The following is a 15,433-nucleotide window of genomic DNA, read 5'->3' on the forward strand; positions in this document are numbered from 1 at the left end:
CTATTTATTAAAGTGAATATTTTTGTTACAGATTTTGTATAAAATTATTATTATTATTTAATTAATTTTTATTTTTACTTAAAGGAGATTTTTTTACCAAGAAAAAGGGTGCCACTTTAATTCTTAGGTTTGAGACTTTCATTTACATTCTGAAAGTAATTTTAATTATATTTTTTTATTAATTAATTCGTTTTTCTTGTTTTAGGTAAATGAAAACATTTTTTTGAACAAATTTTATGAAAGAACATCAAAAATTTTGATCACCTTAGGCCACCGTTTTAGATATAGTGTTCAGTTGATTTTAAATTATAAGACTAATGGAAAAGCCATGTTATTAATTGCCAATACACACTTATAAATTTACAAATAACTCTTTCTTAGTTAATTTTGTCTATTGACCACTCTACAGAATTAGTTTACCAAAAAAATTAGCCATTTTAATTCAATTTTAACAAAGTTCGTCATCATTTATCTAATTTATGATTCTTTTAAAATAATTGCATAATGAGACCCTTACATAATTATTCCCTTTAATTGTGATTACTTTCAAGTACACAAGACAAATAGATCGCTCCCAACGTCGATACTGGCTGGAATTAATCTCTTCTAGAGTTAGAGAACGTTTAAGAGATAATATGTGTAGCAAAGATATTTGTATTTAGTAAAAGAAATACAGATACTTGCTTGTACGCCGCCACACAGACCAAATATTGATTCTATGGCAAATCCTAGAAAAGAAAGTGGAAGTACATTTAGGCACGTATTATCTCTTTATTTATTTTATGGTCCCCAGGCTGTCCAAAACAAGAAAATGGCCGTCAGAAATAGAGCAAGCGCGAGTGATTGAGAGGTACATGGGCTATTCTCCGGGTAATTCAGTTTCACCATTTTGCTTCACAAGGTCAACTGATCAGTGGCTTAACTTGAATTTTGACACAATGCACACATTTTACCATCCTATCTGCTTAAATGTATTACACTGTTTTATACCAAGCTATTATAACAACTCCTGGATATTCCAGGACTAATGCGCTGGCATTTATTTAACTCTTCGCTGCATAGATTTAAAAAGATATGTTCCTGTTATGAGAGTTTGTACTCATTGCAATGGTTTTATTGCGATATAAATAATGGATAACTCAATTAATTTGATTGTTAATCGGTTCTTAATTGAATTTCGTTCCGAGTTTAACCAGATGTGGACTATAAAAATTTAAATGTATAGTTTATTTTCTAACTTGCAGATTAATACTTCTCGTAATTATAACTTACTGCTAACTTATATGCAAACTTTTCACACTTTGTGTTGATAAAGTTGCTTAAGTATTATCGTCCATCTTTGCCGTACTTTATATTTGTTAAACTGATAGTAAATGAAATAGTTATTTACGTTTAATTTTACATACGGCTAGTGCAACAAGTGGTACCTGACATTACACTTGTTGATTTATAGGTCATTGAAGCTACCATACTAGGAATACAGATTGGACCAGAAGGCAGCACGCTTCGATCGATTATTACCCAAATAAATTTTGTCATGTCTGGGCTTCACATTTTATCCAATTTCTCGTACTCTACTTCAAATATAGAACCTTCCTTGTCCTCGGCTGTGAGGTCACAATAATACCGATGTGTTAGCCTAGGCAGGAAATGAACAAAAAATCATTGTATCACGGATTATTTCACAAACATCTTGGTACCAAGACAGTCGTTATATCTAATAAAAATGATAAAAACATTAATAGTACTTATTACCTTGATAATTATATTCACGTTGTCCATCACTTATATTTTAAACATTTTTCCAGAAAGAGCCATATTAAGTGGATTTTGAATTCTGGATTTATTATTACATGTTCAAGTATTTATTAAGGGCGTGCTCATTACGAGCATTATATTACAGGATAATAAAACATTCTTAGTCTCTACTCTTACAGGTCACGCAACTCAACCCTTCTAACTTCTCTTTATTTCAGTAAAACAAAACGTTGGTAGAAAATTCACTTTTGTAATAAATCAAAGCAAGGAAAGGTCGTGATAATTATTTTTTCTGCAACCATGTAGGGAAGTTCTCATTACTCAATTAAAATCAGCTGTGTAATGCCCAACTTCCCACACTAGTGGGGGGAAATTCCCATTAGTGTCACTTTCCGCACAAGTGAGTGGAAAAACTTTATTGTGCTTCCTTGATATAAGAAGTTTTGTTATTAACATAAATATTTTCTGTAAAACTTTAATAAGCTTATTTAACGTAACTAAATAATTAAAAAACGAATATTAAAAAAATAAAATAAAAATTGAAAGGAATATAGAAATAAAAATAATACTTTAATAAATAATCTCCTTAACAAAAACTTACAGTTTTAAAAGTTAAGTATAAGGGTTGATTAAACGCCAAAAGGTACACAAATCAGCAGTTCCCAACATTTCATTAATACTTCATTGATATAATTTAAGTAATTTTACTGCATTAACTTTTCCTTCACATTTTTTAGAATTTATTAGATGTCACAGACCCTTATGCTGGCCATTTTCGTCTACAAAATATTTACTCAAGTAGCACACCATTTAACTTAGATTGACTGTAATATCTATTTATCTATAATAATCAAACTATTAATCACAGGTGAAAAAGAAAACGTTATAAAAAATATAAAAAAAATAAGAGGCTAAAAAATTCATAAACTTTTTTTACATCAATAATTTTATGCATTTATTTTTATTTTTAAATAAAAATCATTGGTTTAAGTTCATTCTTCGATTAAAGTAATTGTTATTTTATGTTGTAGTCAAACGTTTGTAATAATAAGTAATAAATAATCTGGCTTTATCGCAAATAATATAGTTTTCTTCAATTACATTCTCAATCTAGGTGTTCTTCCCACAATGTTATATATATGTAATATAAAATAAAGAAAATAAAGATATGCATATTTTTAGGACAGCTAATTATTCCAGTATTTTACCATAAGTAAAATTAGGGGGACTAAATTAAATTACAATTGAGAAATGAGTAAATATTGTTGAATAATCTACTTGTTATTAAATGTATGTTATTTGTGCTCACGAATATTTCGGTAAGACGAATTTAAGACTGAAATATTGTTTTGAATCCTCCGTGATTGAAATTTAAAAAGTGGCCGACTCTAACTTTGTTTTTTTCTACTTTAACATGCATGTATATGTGACTACTCAGAATAATTCATCACTCATTTTATCATAATTATAATAAAAAAATATTATGAATGAACTGGCCAGCATAAGGGTCTGTGACATCTAATAAATTCTAAAAAATGTGAAGGAAAAGTTAATGCAGTAAAATTACTTAAATTATATCAATGAAGTATTAATGAAATGTTGGGAACTGCTGATTTGTGTACCTTTTGGCGTTTAATCAACCCTTATACTTAACTTTTAAAACTGTAAGTTTTTGTTAAGGAGATTTTTGTACCTTTTGGATAGATTTTCCTTTTTGTCTATTTGCAAAGTTACGTCTGCTTTACAGATTTTTTAAAATTTGGAATAAGGTATTCTATCATTATAACCTGATAAGGTGTTAAATCGGAACCGTAACTACCACTGGAGAGATCTTTTTAAAGAATGATTATAGTTACGGTCCCCAAACCATCCTCAATAACCATTTTTTTGAGAAAGCGTTTTGAATAAAATAGGAAGGTATTTGTACGTAAATAGCAAAATTAAACTGCGATTTCAGTACTTCCTTTTAAGAGGAGCAAGAAAAATAAACTGCGATTACAGTACTTCTCCCTAAAAGGCAAAGATTTTGAATCGAACGACAATTCATTGATGTAAATCGGTTCACTCATTGATAATTTTAACGATTGCAGTACTTCCTCTTAGTAGGTGTAAGAGCATGATGGCACTTCACAGCCACATAGAGGAGCTTTAATCACTTCTTCGTGCTAAATTTTATCAAAATCGGACTAAGCTTTGTAGAAATATTGGTAATAATAGTTTCAGAAAGGGCCTTATTTGGGTGGGGCGAACTCCCCTCCTTATGAGGCATAGCGTCGAGACTTTTAAAGTACAAATCTGTACAAAATTTCGATTCGAATGACACTTCATTCATGAAAATCGGTTCACGTGTCGATAATTTGAAACGATTGCTATACTTCCCCTTAACAAGTGTAAGAGCAGATCGTCGCTTTATTGTTAGGTAGGGGAGCCCTAACCCTATCATCCTACCAAATTTTATCAAAATCGGGCCAAGATTTACAGAGTAATTAGTAATAATAATTTTGGAGGGGGCCTTACATAAAGGGGGCTAACTCCTCTCCCATTCAATGTACAGGGCCGAGACCCCCAAAAGGCACATCTACATAAAATTCCGAATCGAATGACACCTCATTCATGAAAATCGGTTCACGCGTTTAGGCGCTACGTTGTTTACAAAAAAGGTAACAACAACAAGAAGAAGAAGAAGAACAACAAGAACAAGAACAACAACAATTTTTGAAAAAGCCGTTTTTGCTCATTTTCAGCAACTTTTTTCTCAAAACCTATTAGATCTGGGTTGTTGCAAAAAATTACAGTCATAAAGGAGGATTTGCCCTTTATTTTAAAGAAAATTTGGGAATTTTATCTTTTATAGAAAAAGAGAAAAAAATTGTCAAAGTTGGGTGTTTTTCAACGTTACGCTTTTTCGTGCAGTTTTTGACCATCAACCCTTATACAACTGTCCTACCGGACAGTTTTAATTAGATATTTTTTATTATAACAGTTAAAAAGGTTATAGTGTTACCTTATAGAAATTTAAAATGGATTCTAGTGATTCCTGTTTAGAAAACACTCCTCCATCAATAAAAGAAACAGCAGAAAATGTAATAAGTAATGTAAATACGTAGGTAATGTAAATAATTGTAATATAACAATAAATGTTTAAAAAAATAAATTACTTTTTGTGGACTGTAAAAATGAAATTTTTAATTTTTTTAGTTAATAAATGGTTGCAGAAAAAATATAATATTTAACTCTAGTGTAAAGTATTTTCCTCACACTCGGCAATTTGCACTTGCACTCGCATCGCTTCGCTCGCTCGTGCGTGCAAACCCTGCCTCGCGTGAGGAAAAGTACTACTTTCCACACTTGTTAAATAAATAACTATTGTTCACAGAACTGTTCATAAAATAATTTCCAATAAAACCCAAAAAGTTTTGGATGATCGTCCAAGGAGCGTCTAAAGTAACAGAGTTACAAGCCTTAGAGCTCTTGTTGTTAGCTGCGATGCGTTTTGCTGCACATAACTTGAAATTTCCTGGTGTATTTTGAGAAGTTTTAATTAGTTTATGTTTTCATTTTATATCTAATATATATATTCAAGCTCCTACAATAAATTGGTGTACTATTAATGAATAAAATAATTTGTTTCAGAAATGATGGGTTGATAATATTTCTCATTTCTATGAGCAACAATCCCTGAAAAAGAAGTAAGTAAATATTTTTGTTTGCAATTCGTTAATTTGGTCTATTTGGTACAAAATTTCGTTTTTATTCACTTTATTTCAATCTTAACAGTTTTATTTACTTTATTACGATCTTGGTCCATTGAAAATATTTCTAAGGCATATTATAATTATAACTCGTAAGTTATTTAAAAAACCTAATAACCTTCTTAAGTATTTAATATGTAACCAATATGAAGGTAATTAGCTGACCAAAAGTCAATTGAATTGACAGTTTTGTAGGTTTTTAGCAATTTTTGTAAATGGTTATTTTTCACTTTTTTTGATTTAGTTAAAAATCGCACCTATCTGAAAACATATATAGATTATTTAAGTAATTTGCACCTCCACACTAGACTTAAAAGAACAGAACTAAACAGACGCTATCGACTACTTAAAAGACTCTTAGACGATAGATCAAAACTCTCTCTGGACAACAAAAGACTAATTTATACTTCTATTTTGAAACCCATCTGGGCGTATGGAATAGAGCTGTGGGGTTCAACCAAACGCTGTAATCTCCAAAGGATTCAATCGCTACAATCTAAAATACTTCGAACTATCGTAAACGCTCCATTTTATGTCTCCAACCTGACTACATATACACACTGACCTTAACATTACTTTTGTCACCCAAGTTACTAAAACACGATACAGAAAACTCCACTTCAGCCTGCAATCTCATATAAATCCTCTAGCTCAAAATCTTTCTTCTAGAACTCTTCCTGGCAACCCGGACAAGACGTCTTAAAAGACAGTGGCCTCGTGATCTCCTCTCCAGTGAAGAGAGTGACTAACCATCTAATATTTGGGAGTGTTACCACTGGGTAACTTCTCCACTCGTTACTTATCATTTGTTACTCGGTTATCACTGTTACTTATAGTGCTAACGCGCTGGTTGTAGCATAAATAAACGCAATAATAATTTAATAATAATTTGTATAGAAATAGCTAAGTTTCCTGGTATCTGAGAAAGGAGACGAATTAAAATTCTTAAAATTTGAAAAAATGTGTGAGTTCGGCGCCTCGAGAACTGTCTAAAGAAGAAACAATCATGTTCTTTCCAGATGTATTTTTTCAAAATTACTATACGCTAATATATTATATTAAAAATAATATTAATATTATGAATAATATTCTTACAATGGTTGTTTATTTACATTTTATTGTAAACTGCTACTATTATTAGACACAAAAGTTATAATTGTTATTGTTTCGGCTCATTCTAACTCCTTTCTGTCCCTCAATGTATGCTAACCGCATCACACGCATCGACCTCGGCAGTTGTCGTGCTTACGACAACTTCCGACTGCTCATTGCTCTGTTCAGTCCCCTCTCGGAGTCTCTCTTCGTCGAGTTCGTAACGTTTGTTCTCTGGCACTCGTACGGAAGTGTTTTCCGTTTTCCACTATTCTCGCTACACCGCACGTTCACCGCAACTGTACGAGTGTCCAGTTTACTACTCTTCCTGTTACACCGCAATTTCAAGTGTTATCCCAAGTGTACGCAGTTTTCCGCTATTCTCGCTACACCGCATGTTCACCGCTATAAAGAATTTGGCCTACAATCAGCTCGCCTTTAGTCAAGAGGACATAATGTACGCTCATAAAGGTATCTGTGGCCAGGGGGTGGGGGAGTCGACTCTCTTTTCCCTTAGGGGTTTCCATTTCCTTAGAGCTTTGTCACGCAGTGTCCACATCTTGTAAGGTAAGCTTTATTATTTCATTTTATTTGTATAATTTCATTTGATTGCCCGCATTAAGAACTACACCCTATTCTATACAGTCCACTTACCGCGTTTGTTTGCAAAGACCAGACAGTTATTATTAGGGAACGGATTCGTATGTATTTACATATTTTTTTCTAGGCAATTTACAGACGTTTTTCAACTAGAAGTATTCATACTGACACTTTTTAAGCCGTTTGAGTCTACTTTTATTTCACATATTTCCACATATTTGGATGTTATCGCATATTTATACATATTTGATTAAAATAAATAAATATTTCTACATATTTAATCAAAATATGTACATAGATATTATCAGTGACGTAGATTCCTTAATCTCCTCGGTTAAAAAAGTGTTCTTAAAAGCACCAAGTCGCATTAAAATGCTAAAAGATCTCTATCCAGGCTTGTGCCTTCCGCCAGAACCAATATTGACAAGATGGGGTACTTGGCTGGAAGCAGCTCAGTATTACTATGAAAACTACAATAAAATCAAGAATGTCCTTTCACATCTCGAAGACGAAGCAGTAGCGATAAATACAGCCTTTATTCGAGAAACCTAATTTAAGGAACGACCTTGCATTCATTTCTGACAATTGCGTATTTCTTGCACAAGCCATTACCCAACTTGAGTCCCAAAATGTTCGACTGACAGAAAACGTGTCCAACGTTAAAAAAGTCATCGAAAAGGTGGAAGGAATACCTGGGAGTAAGGGAGATCTGATCAGATCAAAACTGGTAGAAGTACTGAGCAAGAACAAAGGGTGGGAGACCATCTGAGGAACAGAAGTCACCTCAGAACATCGTGTACCCTTTACAACCAACGAGATAACTTCTTTCAGCAAGGCACCTATAACATCTGTAGATGTTGAACGATCTTTTAGCCGTTACAAGTCCATCTTACGCCCAGATCGTCGTCACTTTACGTTCCAACATTTGAAATTTCATGTGGTTGCAAACAATTTCGAAGAGTGAAGTTTTCAAAATTGAAAATTTAACACATCTTTTTATAAATAGTAAAAATGTTCTTTGTTGTATAAATCATTATAACTTGTAAAAACAAATTATTTTGTTCCTAATAAATTATTATAAATTGTAAAAATGTTCTTTTCTTGTATAAATAATTATAACTTCCCCGCCCCAAAAAAAATCCATTTTCATAAAAAAAAATGTCCATTTTACTTAAATATTCCAGAAAATATTTTAAGAAAATCACATATTTTCCACATAATTGACGAAAATAAATGCATATTTTAATTAAATATTTGGCATTTTTAAATACATAAAAATCCGTTCCTTAGTTATTATTATACATAGCTATTAAAACTTTAATTAGGATTAAGTATATATAATTATACGTAATCTTAAATTGCACCTGGATATTCTGACGAATTTCGAAATGAAGGCAGCATAATATTTGCCTTTATTTCGTATTTTTCGTGACCCACACATAATATTTTAGTAAGAAGTTATTTTTAATTTCACGAGAAAAACCAATTGATACGAGTAGATAAATGTGTCAATTTTCTTAATGGTGTTCATTTCTCTTTCAAGGAAGATTTCCAGTAAATTACTTCTTCGCAATTAAAGCCCATAGAAGTTCTGAAAGTAATGAAGACGTTGCCTTGTTAGTGTTAGTTTATATTGAATGGTAAACAATTCCATCTCCATCAATTGGATATTTATTTAAAAATAAAATAAAATGTAGTTGAACTTCAACAAACTCCTGCTGGGTCTTTATTTTATTAACTTTTTTATTTATAATCACTTGGCGTAAAAATTATTGAAAGCAATTCAAAGGCGGAACAACCTGAAAAGTGTACAATGTATATTCGTAGCTTGCACGGTTGAATGATCTATTTCCCGAGGGAATTTTGCCTCAGCAGTTTATTGGAACGTGGTAATTTTTTTGGTTTATAAGTCCATCTCGTAACTTTGTTAATTCTGCCCAATAAAAGAGAATATTTTAAAATTGAGTTTTAAATACTTTTTAACTACACCGACTGCTGTCGAGAAATATAGCTAAAGTTATAATCGAATTTTTGAAATTATGTTTTCACTAGTGGTATAGTGTTGTTGGTCACAGAATTTAAAGGGGGGAAAAAAATTTTAATTGTTTTTATAAGTGCAATTTCAAAAGATGATTTCTGTAAACAAGCAAAAATATTTAGCTCAAAAAATACAATGAATCAGTAAGCTCAACTAAATATTCTGTTCAAGCGTATGGACTGAAAGTAAGTTTGTATCGAAATATATCAACAGAAGCGATAGATGCATCTGTTAAAGCTTTTTTTAACCATCTCTTACTCTACATGAAAAGGTTAAGTGGTTTCTCTGAATCCGAAAATTTGATTTTTACCAATTATTATGTGAGTGGGTTGCTCAAAAATGGGAAAATCACTAAAAGTTCTGATATTTCAAATTGATATCGCCATGGAATCCGAGAATAAGTTTTTTGGGAAAAAATAAATAACCAAAAATGGCACTTTACTGAATATATTTTATTGTTATTAGCATCTCCTTTGCCCCCCCCCAAAAAAAAAATCCCAACACTTTTATTGCGAAATTTCAGTTAGAGAATGTTGTATAACGCTTTACATCAGACAACACCATTGAGCTTTAATTTGCGCTGTTAGTTCCTTGAATTCGGAACTGGAGAGCAATTCGTCTAAATTCATGAATATCTTTTACGGGCACCTTAAATCATCCCAGAATATACAACAGGATGTAGATACAGATACAGTATCGATTTAGGTTTGCTAACCTACAAGCTCGTAACTAATTATCACTAGCGCATACCCAAAGAGAGCACGCAAATCAGAGCGAATTGGGCTCATGAGAGAGACAAACTACTGAAAGAAGATACAAACAAGTACTCATTTAACCCAATAACAGGCGCCCAACAATACTCTTATAGAGCCTCCATCTGATCGTTCAAAGAAGATTTGGCTCTTAGCCAATCTAAACACTATATTTGTACTGTTTACACTGTTTCTAAGGTGAAGAGAGGGTGAAAAACCCCCCATTAACTCCCACTTATTACAAGAATTTCGGTTTACGAAGATTTCTAAAAAAGGAATAAATTTTTATGACGTTTTGTGAGCTTTAATAGTTATTTATTTAACAAGTGTGGAAAGTAGTACTTTTCCTCACGCGAGGCAGGGTTTGCACGCACGAGCGAGCGAAGCGATGCGAGTGCAAGTGCAAATTGCCGAGTGTGAGGAAAATACTTTACACTAGAGTTAAATATTATATTTTTTCTGCAACCATTTGTTAACTAATAAAATTAAAAATTTCATTTTTACAGTCTACAAAAAGTAATTTATTTATTATAAACATTTATTGTTATATTACAATTATTTACATTACTTGCGTATTTACATTACTTATTACATTTTCTGCTGTTTCTTTTATTGATGGAGGAGTGTTTTCTAAACAGGCATCACTAGAATCCATTTTAAATTTCTATAAGGTAACACTATAACCTTTTTAACTGTTATGATTAAAAATATCTAATTATTTATTAAAGTATTATTTTTATTTCTATATTCCTTTCAATTTTTATTTTATTTATTAATATTCGTTTTTTAATTATTTAAATAAAATAAATTTAAATAAGCTTATTAGAGTTTTACAGAAAATATTTATGTTAATAACAAAACTTCTTATATCAAGGAAGCACAATAAAGTTTTTCCACTCACTTGTGCGGAGTGTGACACTAATGGGAATTTCCCCCCACTAGTGTGGGAAGTTGGGCATTACACAGCTGATTTTAATTGAGTAATGAGAACTTCCCTACATGGTTGCAGAAAAAAATTTTTTTTGGTAATTTCTAATACAGACTAACGTGTTTATCCTGTACAGAATTAAAATAAATGATTTTAGCTAGTTTTTTTAAATGTGAAATAAAAACAAAATTAGACATAGAAAATTATATTTAACTTGATAATATGAGCAGTTTATTTTGAAAGTGGAATAAGTCACTTTGTTTTTAAGTCGAGATATTTAAGGGTTTGCGTTTTAACACGTTTAAAAATATGGATGCTAACTTTCGAGAAGATTTACTTGTATTTGTTATCTCATGATACTGATATTTTTCTCAATATAAATAATTTCGTATAATCATTAAAAAATCACCATTTTTCAGTACGGTAAAGTGACTTAAGCCACTTTCAAAATAAATAGTTTTGGAAAAATGACTGACATATACGATATATTAAATATAAATTTATATTTTATATATTGTAAAGTTTTTCTTGTCCTTTTACTAAGAAAACTTTACTTACACAACTAATGCCTGCCACTAGTTATTAAATATGTGGGTTTGATTAAATAATAAAACTCGCTAAATTTGTAAGTAATAACCTGATTTATTCACACATTAACATTAACTAACATGAACATTTACTAGCAACTAACGCTATTCATTACAGTCACCATTTACAACAGTCACAACAGTTTACTGTTACTTACTCACTACGTAACGCCACAAAACTGTTCCACGACTGACCCCTGGTCCGCACTGCACCGAATTGCACTAGTCTCAGCTGTACTAACACAGCTCTACTCATCAACTGACTAATTGCCCAACTAGCTACCACTGAAGCACTCCGTAACACTGACTCTCTCAAAAACTATCACTTGCAAAGTGTCTCTCCAAACTGTCTCTCAAAGACTAACTCAAAACTAACTTATTCGAAAACTTGACTAAAACTACAAGACTGAAAACTCGATTAAAAACTGACTTCTCCAGCTGTCTCTGCCTCCTTTTAACTGCGACTGCCCCACTCCGTCTGTGTCACGCCTACCGGCCGGTCACTGGCTGAGGAAAACACATGCTGCCACCACCCCAACTGGGGCCGCCCTCCTCTAACCTTCTGTCACACTCCAACTCCTCCTGTCTTGCTCCCACCTGCCGCTCATTGGCTGGAAAACACATACGGCCACCACCTCAGCTGGGGCCGCCTCCTCCAATTGTCTGTCTCACACCTACCTGTCAATCACTGGCTGGGAAAACACATATGCTACCACCCTAGCTGCGGCCTCTCTCTTAGCTGGCTTTTACACAGCGGTGTCCGTTACAGGCTACGGTCACTAAACTCCTTGAACAATCTAGCCCTTTCTTTTCTGGCTCAGGCAGAGACCGGCCTTTTGTTCACACAGTGTGGCCTGTTACCGACTTAGGTCGCTCAACCCCTAGAACAATCTAGGCCTTTCTTCTCGCTCAGGTCAGCTTCGTTACAATATATTTTATTTTATATATATTTTATTTTATATATATTTTATATTTTATAAATATATTTTATATTTTATAAATATATTTTATTTTTTATAAATATATTTTATATTTTATAAATATATTTTATATTTTATAAATATATTTTATATTTTATAAATATATTTTATATTTTATAAATATATTTTATATTTTATAAATATATTTTATATTTTATAAATATATTTTATATTTATATATTTATAAAGATATATAAATTCATACCATCAACATATTTAATATAAAGGTTTGATTTAGGTATTTTTTATTTTAATATTCATAAAATACAAAAATAATTGGTTCATTTTGAAACATTATGTAAATATAAGTAATTTATATGAAAATACATCAGTTCAATACTGAAAATAATTCAAAACAATACTTCACACACACACACACACACACACACACACACACACACACACACACACACACACACACACACACACACACACACACTTATCACATGTTTCTATTTCTTTCACACTAAGCCCCGTAATTAATTTCCCGAGTACAGCGACTTACGCCACTTTCAAAATAAACATGTTTGTTATACCGTTAATTACTAACACTTCTCTCCAACAAATCTCAATAGTTCTCAACTTATTGATTGCAAATTTTTTAAAAATGAAAATATACCGTTCAATTTTATTAGTGTTGCCGTTAACTCGATTTTTTTGAAAAAGCGACTTACGCCACTTTCAAAATAAACATGTTTGTTATACCGTTAATTACCAACACTTCTCTCGAACAAATCTCAATCGTTCTCAACTTATTGATTGCAAATTTTTTAAAAATGAAAATATACCGTTCAATTTTATTAGTGTTGCCGTTAACTCGATTTTTTTGAAAAAGCGACTTACGCCACTTTCAAAATAAACGGCTCATATTAAGGCAGTCCTTACAATTCAAGAAGATTTAAAACAAATTCATGCTTTAATAACCCTTTTCTTTCTGAAGAAAAATTATATTTTTAATGCAACGATTTTTGAAATTGTAGAACTTAGTAATTATTTAGTGTACACAAACTTCAAGAAAATAATAAAAAACTTATTATACCCAGAAAGATATTTTACTACTTCCTTAAATACTGCAGAAAAGTAATAAAAAATCTGCACTAAATTAGACACTTAAAAAACAAAACACAAACGTGGTCTTAATGGTAGTAAAATGCATTAAATCTTAATTTCATTTTAAAGCGAGCTATTAAAGCGCTGAAAATCTCGCTAGTTACAACTAATTTTTTTAAACAGGTGTTCTGCCCTTCCTTTATTTAGATCTATTCAGCCAATTACTGGTTCCAGGTGAGTCCACTCACTCGCTTTGTAGCACCCCTATGTGGAAGCAATTCACACAGCTCATCCAGGGTTCTAGGAGGAGAATAGGAGCAAGCAGATTAGCGCTTAATCACTTCCACGTCTCCTCCTTCCATTATCGTGTTCTAGGAGCATTTCACCCCCTTCTGATAAACTATCCAAACTTTCTAGAAAAGACCCTAGGGTTGAAGGAACCCGTAAAATAGGATAATCCCTCCCTGATGTGCTACACACCCTTTTCCTCGTAGCATCAGCGACAACCACTCTCAAACATCATAAATGCTCCCAAACCTTTAGCCCAAACATCCTTCATAAGTTTTCTGACAATTACCTTCTTTGTCCACCTCATAAGCACAAGGTGAAGAAGAGTGTGATTGAGGATTTGGTTAAGTTTGTTTGCCTGCTTGTTGTAGGTGTTGTATGGTGATTACCATCAGGGGCGGCTCTAGCTCGTGTAGCGCCCGTGTGCAATGAAACCCTGGCGCCCCCTAAGCCTGACCCCCCCCCCCGCGGCTATAACTATTAACTTTGCCGTCGTAACAAGAAAGTTAATTTTAAGTTGAACAAAATGGTCGAAAAAGGAGCCGCTCGCGTTTGACACCGCCGCACTACCGGCGCCGCGCTGTCTGGCCGCTTCTAAACTTTAAATACGTGAAATAAGGTTTATTTCCAGTTGAAACAAAATTGTTCGAAAAAGAAGCCGCCCATAGGGCGCTCGCGTTTGATAACTGCCGCCACCGCGCTGGCTGGCCGCTTCTGTCATATCATTGTTGTACCATGACGAAGCTCTTAGCTGTCTCAGGGAGCGCCGCGGCTGTAAAATAATGAAAAATAATGAAATTTACATAAAAAATACATATGGGTATAAGAAACCTTATTTAGACAATATAATGGAAATCTTCAGCATCTTAACATATAGATAAATGACAATAATTATAATGATATTTTGAAGAAATAAATGTTATGCCAGAGAATAATTCAAACACAAGAGTACAAAAGAGACTACAATAGTACATGTTTAAGCCCTACAATAATATTGATCTTAATCCCTCGATAGCAAATTTACAAATATTGTTTGCTTTGATACGAGGGTCGTTTGAAAAGTCCGTGCAAAGTCAGAGAGATAGCACCACTGGCGCGTATCGAGGTTATGTTTAGTTAGTAGCATCTCTTGGAAGAACACACACCAAGTTTCAGCCAGATCGGTCTATTTCTTTGTGTTTGGCATTCGTTTGAATCGAGGAAGTCGAGTGATTTTTAAAAAATGGACGAAAAAGAATTTCGTGTGTTGATTAATCACTACTTTATGAAAGGCAAAACGCCTGAGGAGACTAAAGAGAAGCTTGATAAACATTATGGTGACTCTGCACCTTCGATTAGAACAGTTTATAATAAGTGGTTTCAAAATCTTCGGAGTGACCATATCGGCACAAGTGACGCTGAACGTTCTGGACGCCCTGTTGAGGTTACTACTCCAGAAATCATTGATAAAATCCATGATATGGTGATGGATGACAGAAGAGTGATGGTGCGTGAGATTGCTAGTGCTGTGGGCATCTCGAATGAACGGGTACATAATATTTTGCATCAACATTTGGACATGACAAAGCTAGCCGGGAAAAAGATTTTATTTAAACGAGGAGGTGATTG

The 15,433-nt window shown here is 32.7% G+C and overlaps 1 protein-coding gene across 3 annotated transcripts in view; it reads left to right on the forward strand.

Moving 5' to 3' along the window:
• Oct-TyrR (Octopamine-Tyramine receptor) overlaps positions 1 to 15,433 on the forward strand; it is a 464,127-nt gene that overhangs the window by 156,414 nt on the left and 292,280 nt on the right. For 2 of the 3 annotated variants that reach the window (XM_074142584.1, XM_074142583.1), the window contains one exon: positions 5,392 to 5,447. The gene's annotated coding sequence lies outside the window, so the exon portion shown is untranslated. Of the gene's footprint in view, positions 1 to 5,391; positions 5,448 to 6,798; positions 7,170 to 15,433 lie in introns of those variants that run through there. The other variant, XM_074142585.1, reaches the window with a different exon arrangement.

The sequence above is a fragment of the Rhodnius prolixus genome, unplaced genomic scaffold (genome assembly GCF_049639745.1).
Source record: "Rhodnius prolixus isolate KJV_2025 unplaced genomic scaffold, Rpr scaffold_6, whole genome shotgun sequence".
Taxonomy (NCBI): Eukaryota; Metazoa; Arthropoda; class Insecta; order Hemiptera; family Reduviidae; genus Rhodnius; species Rhodnius prolixus.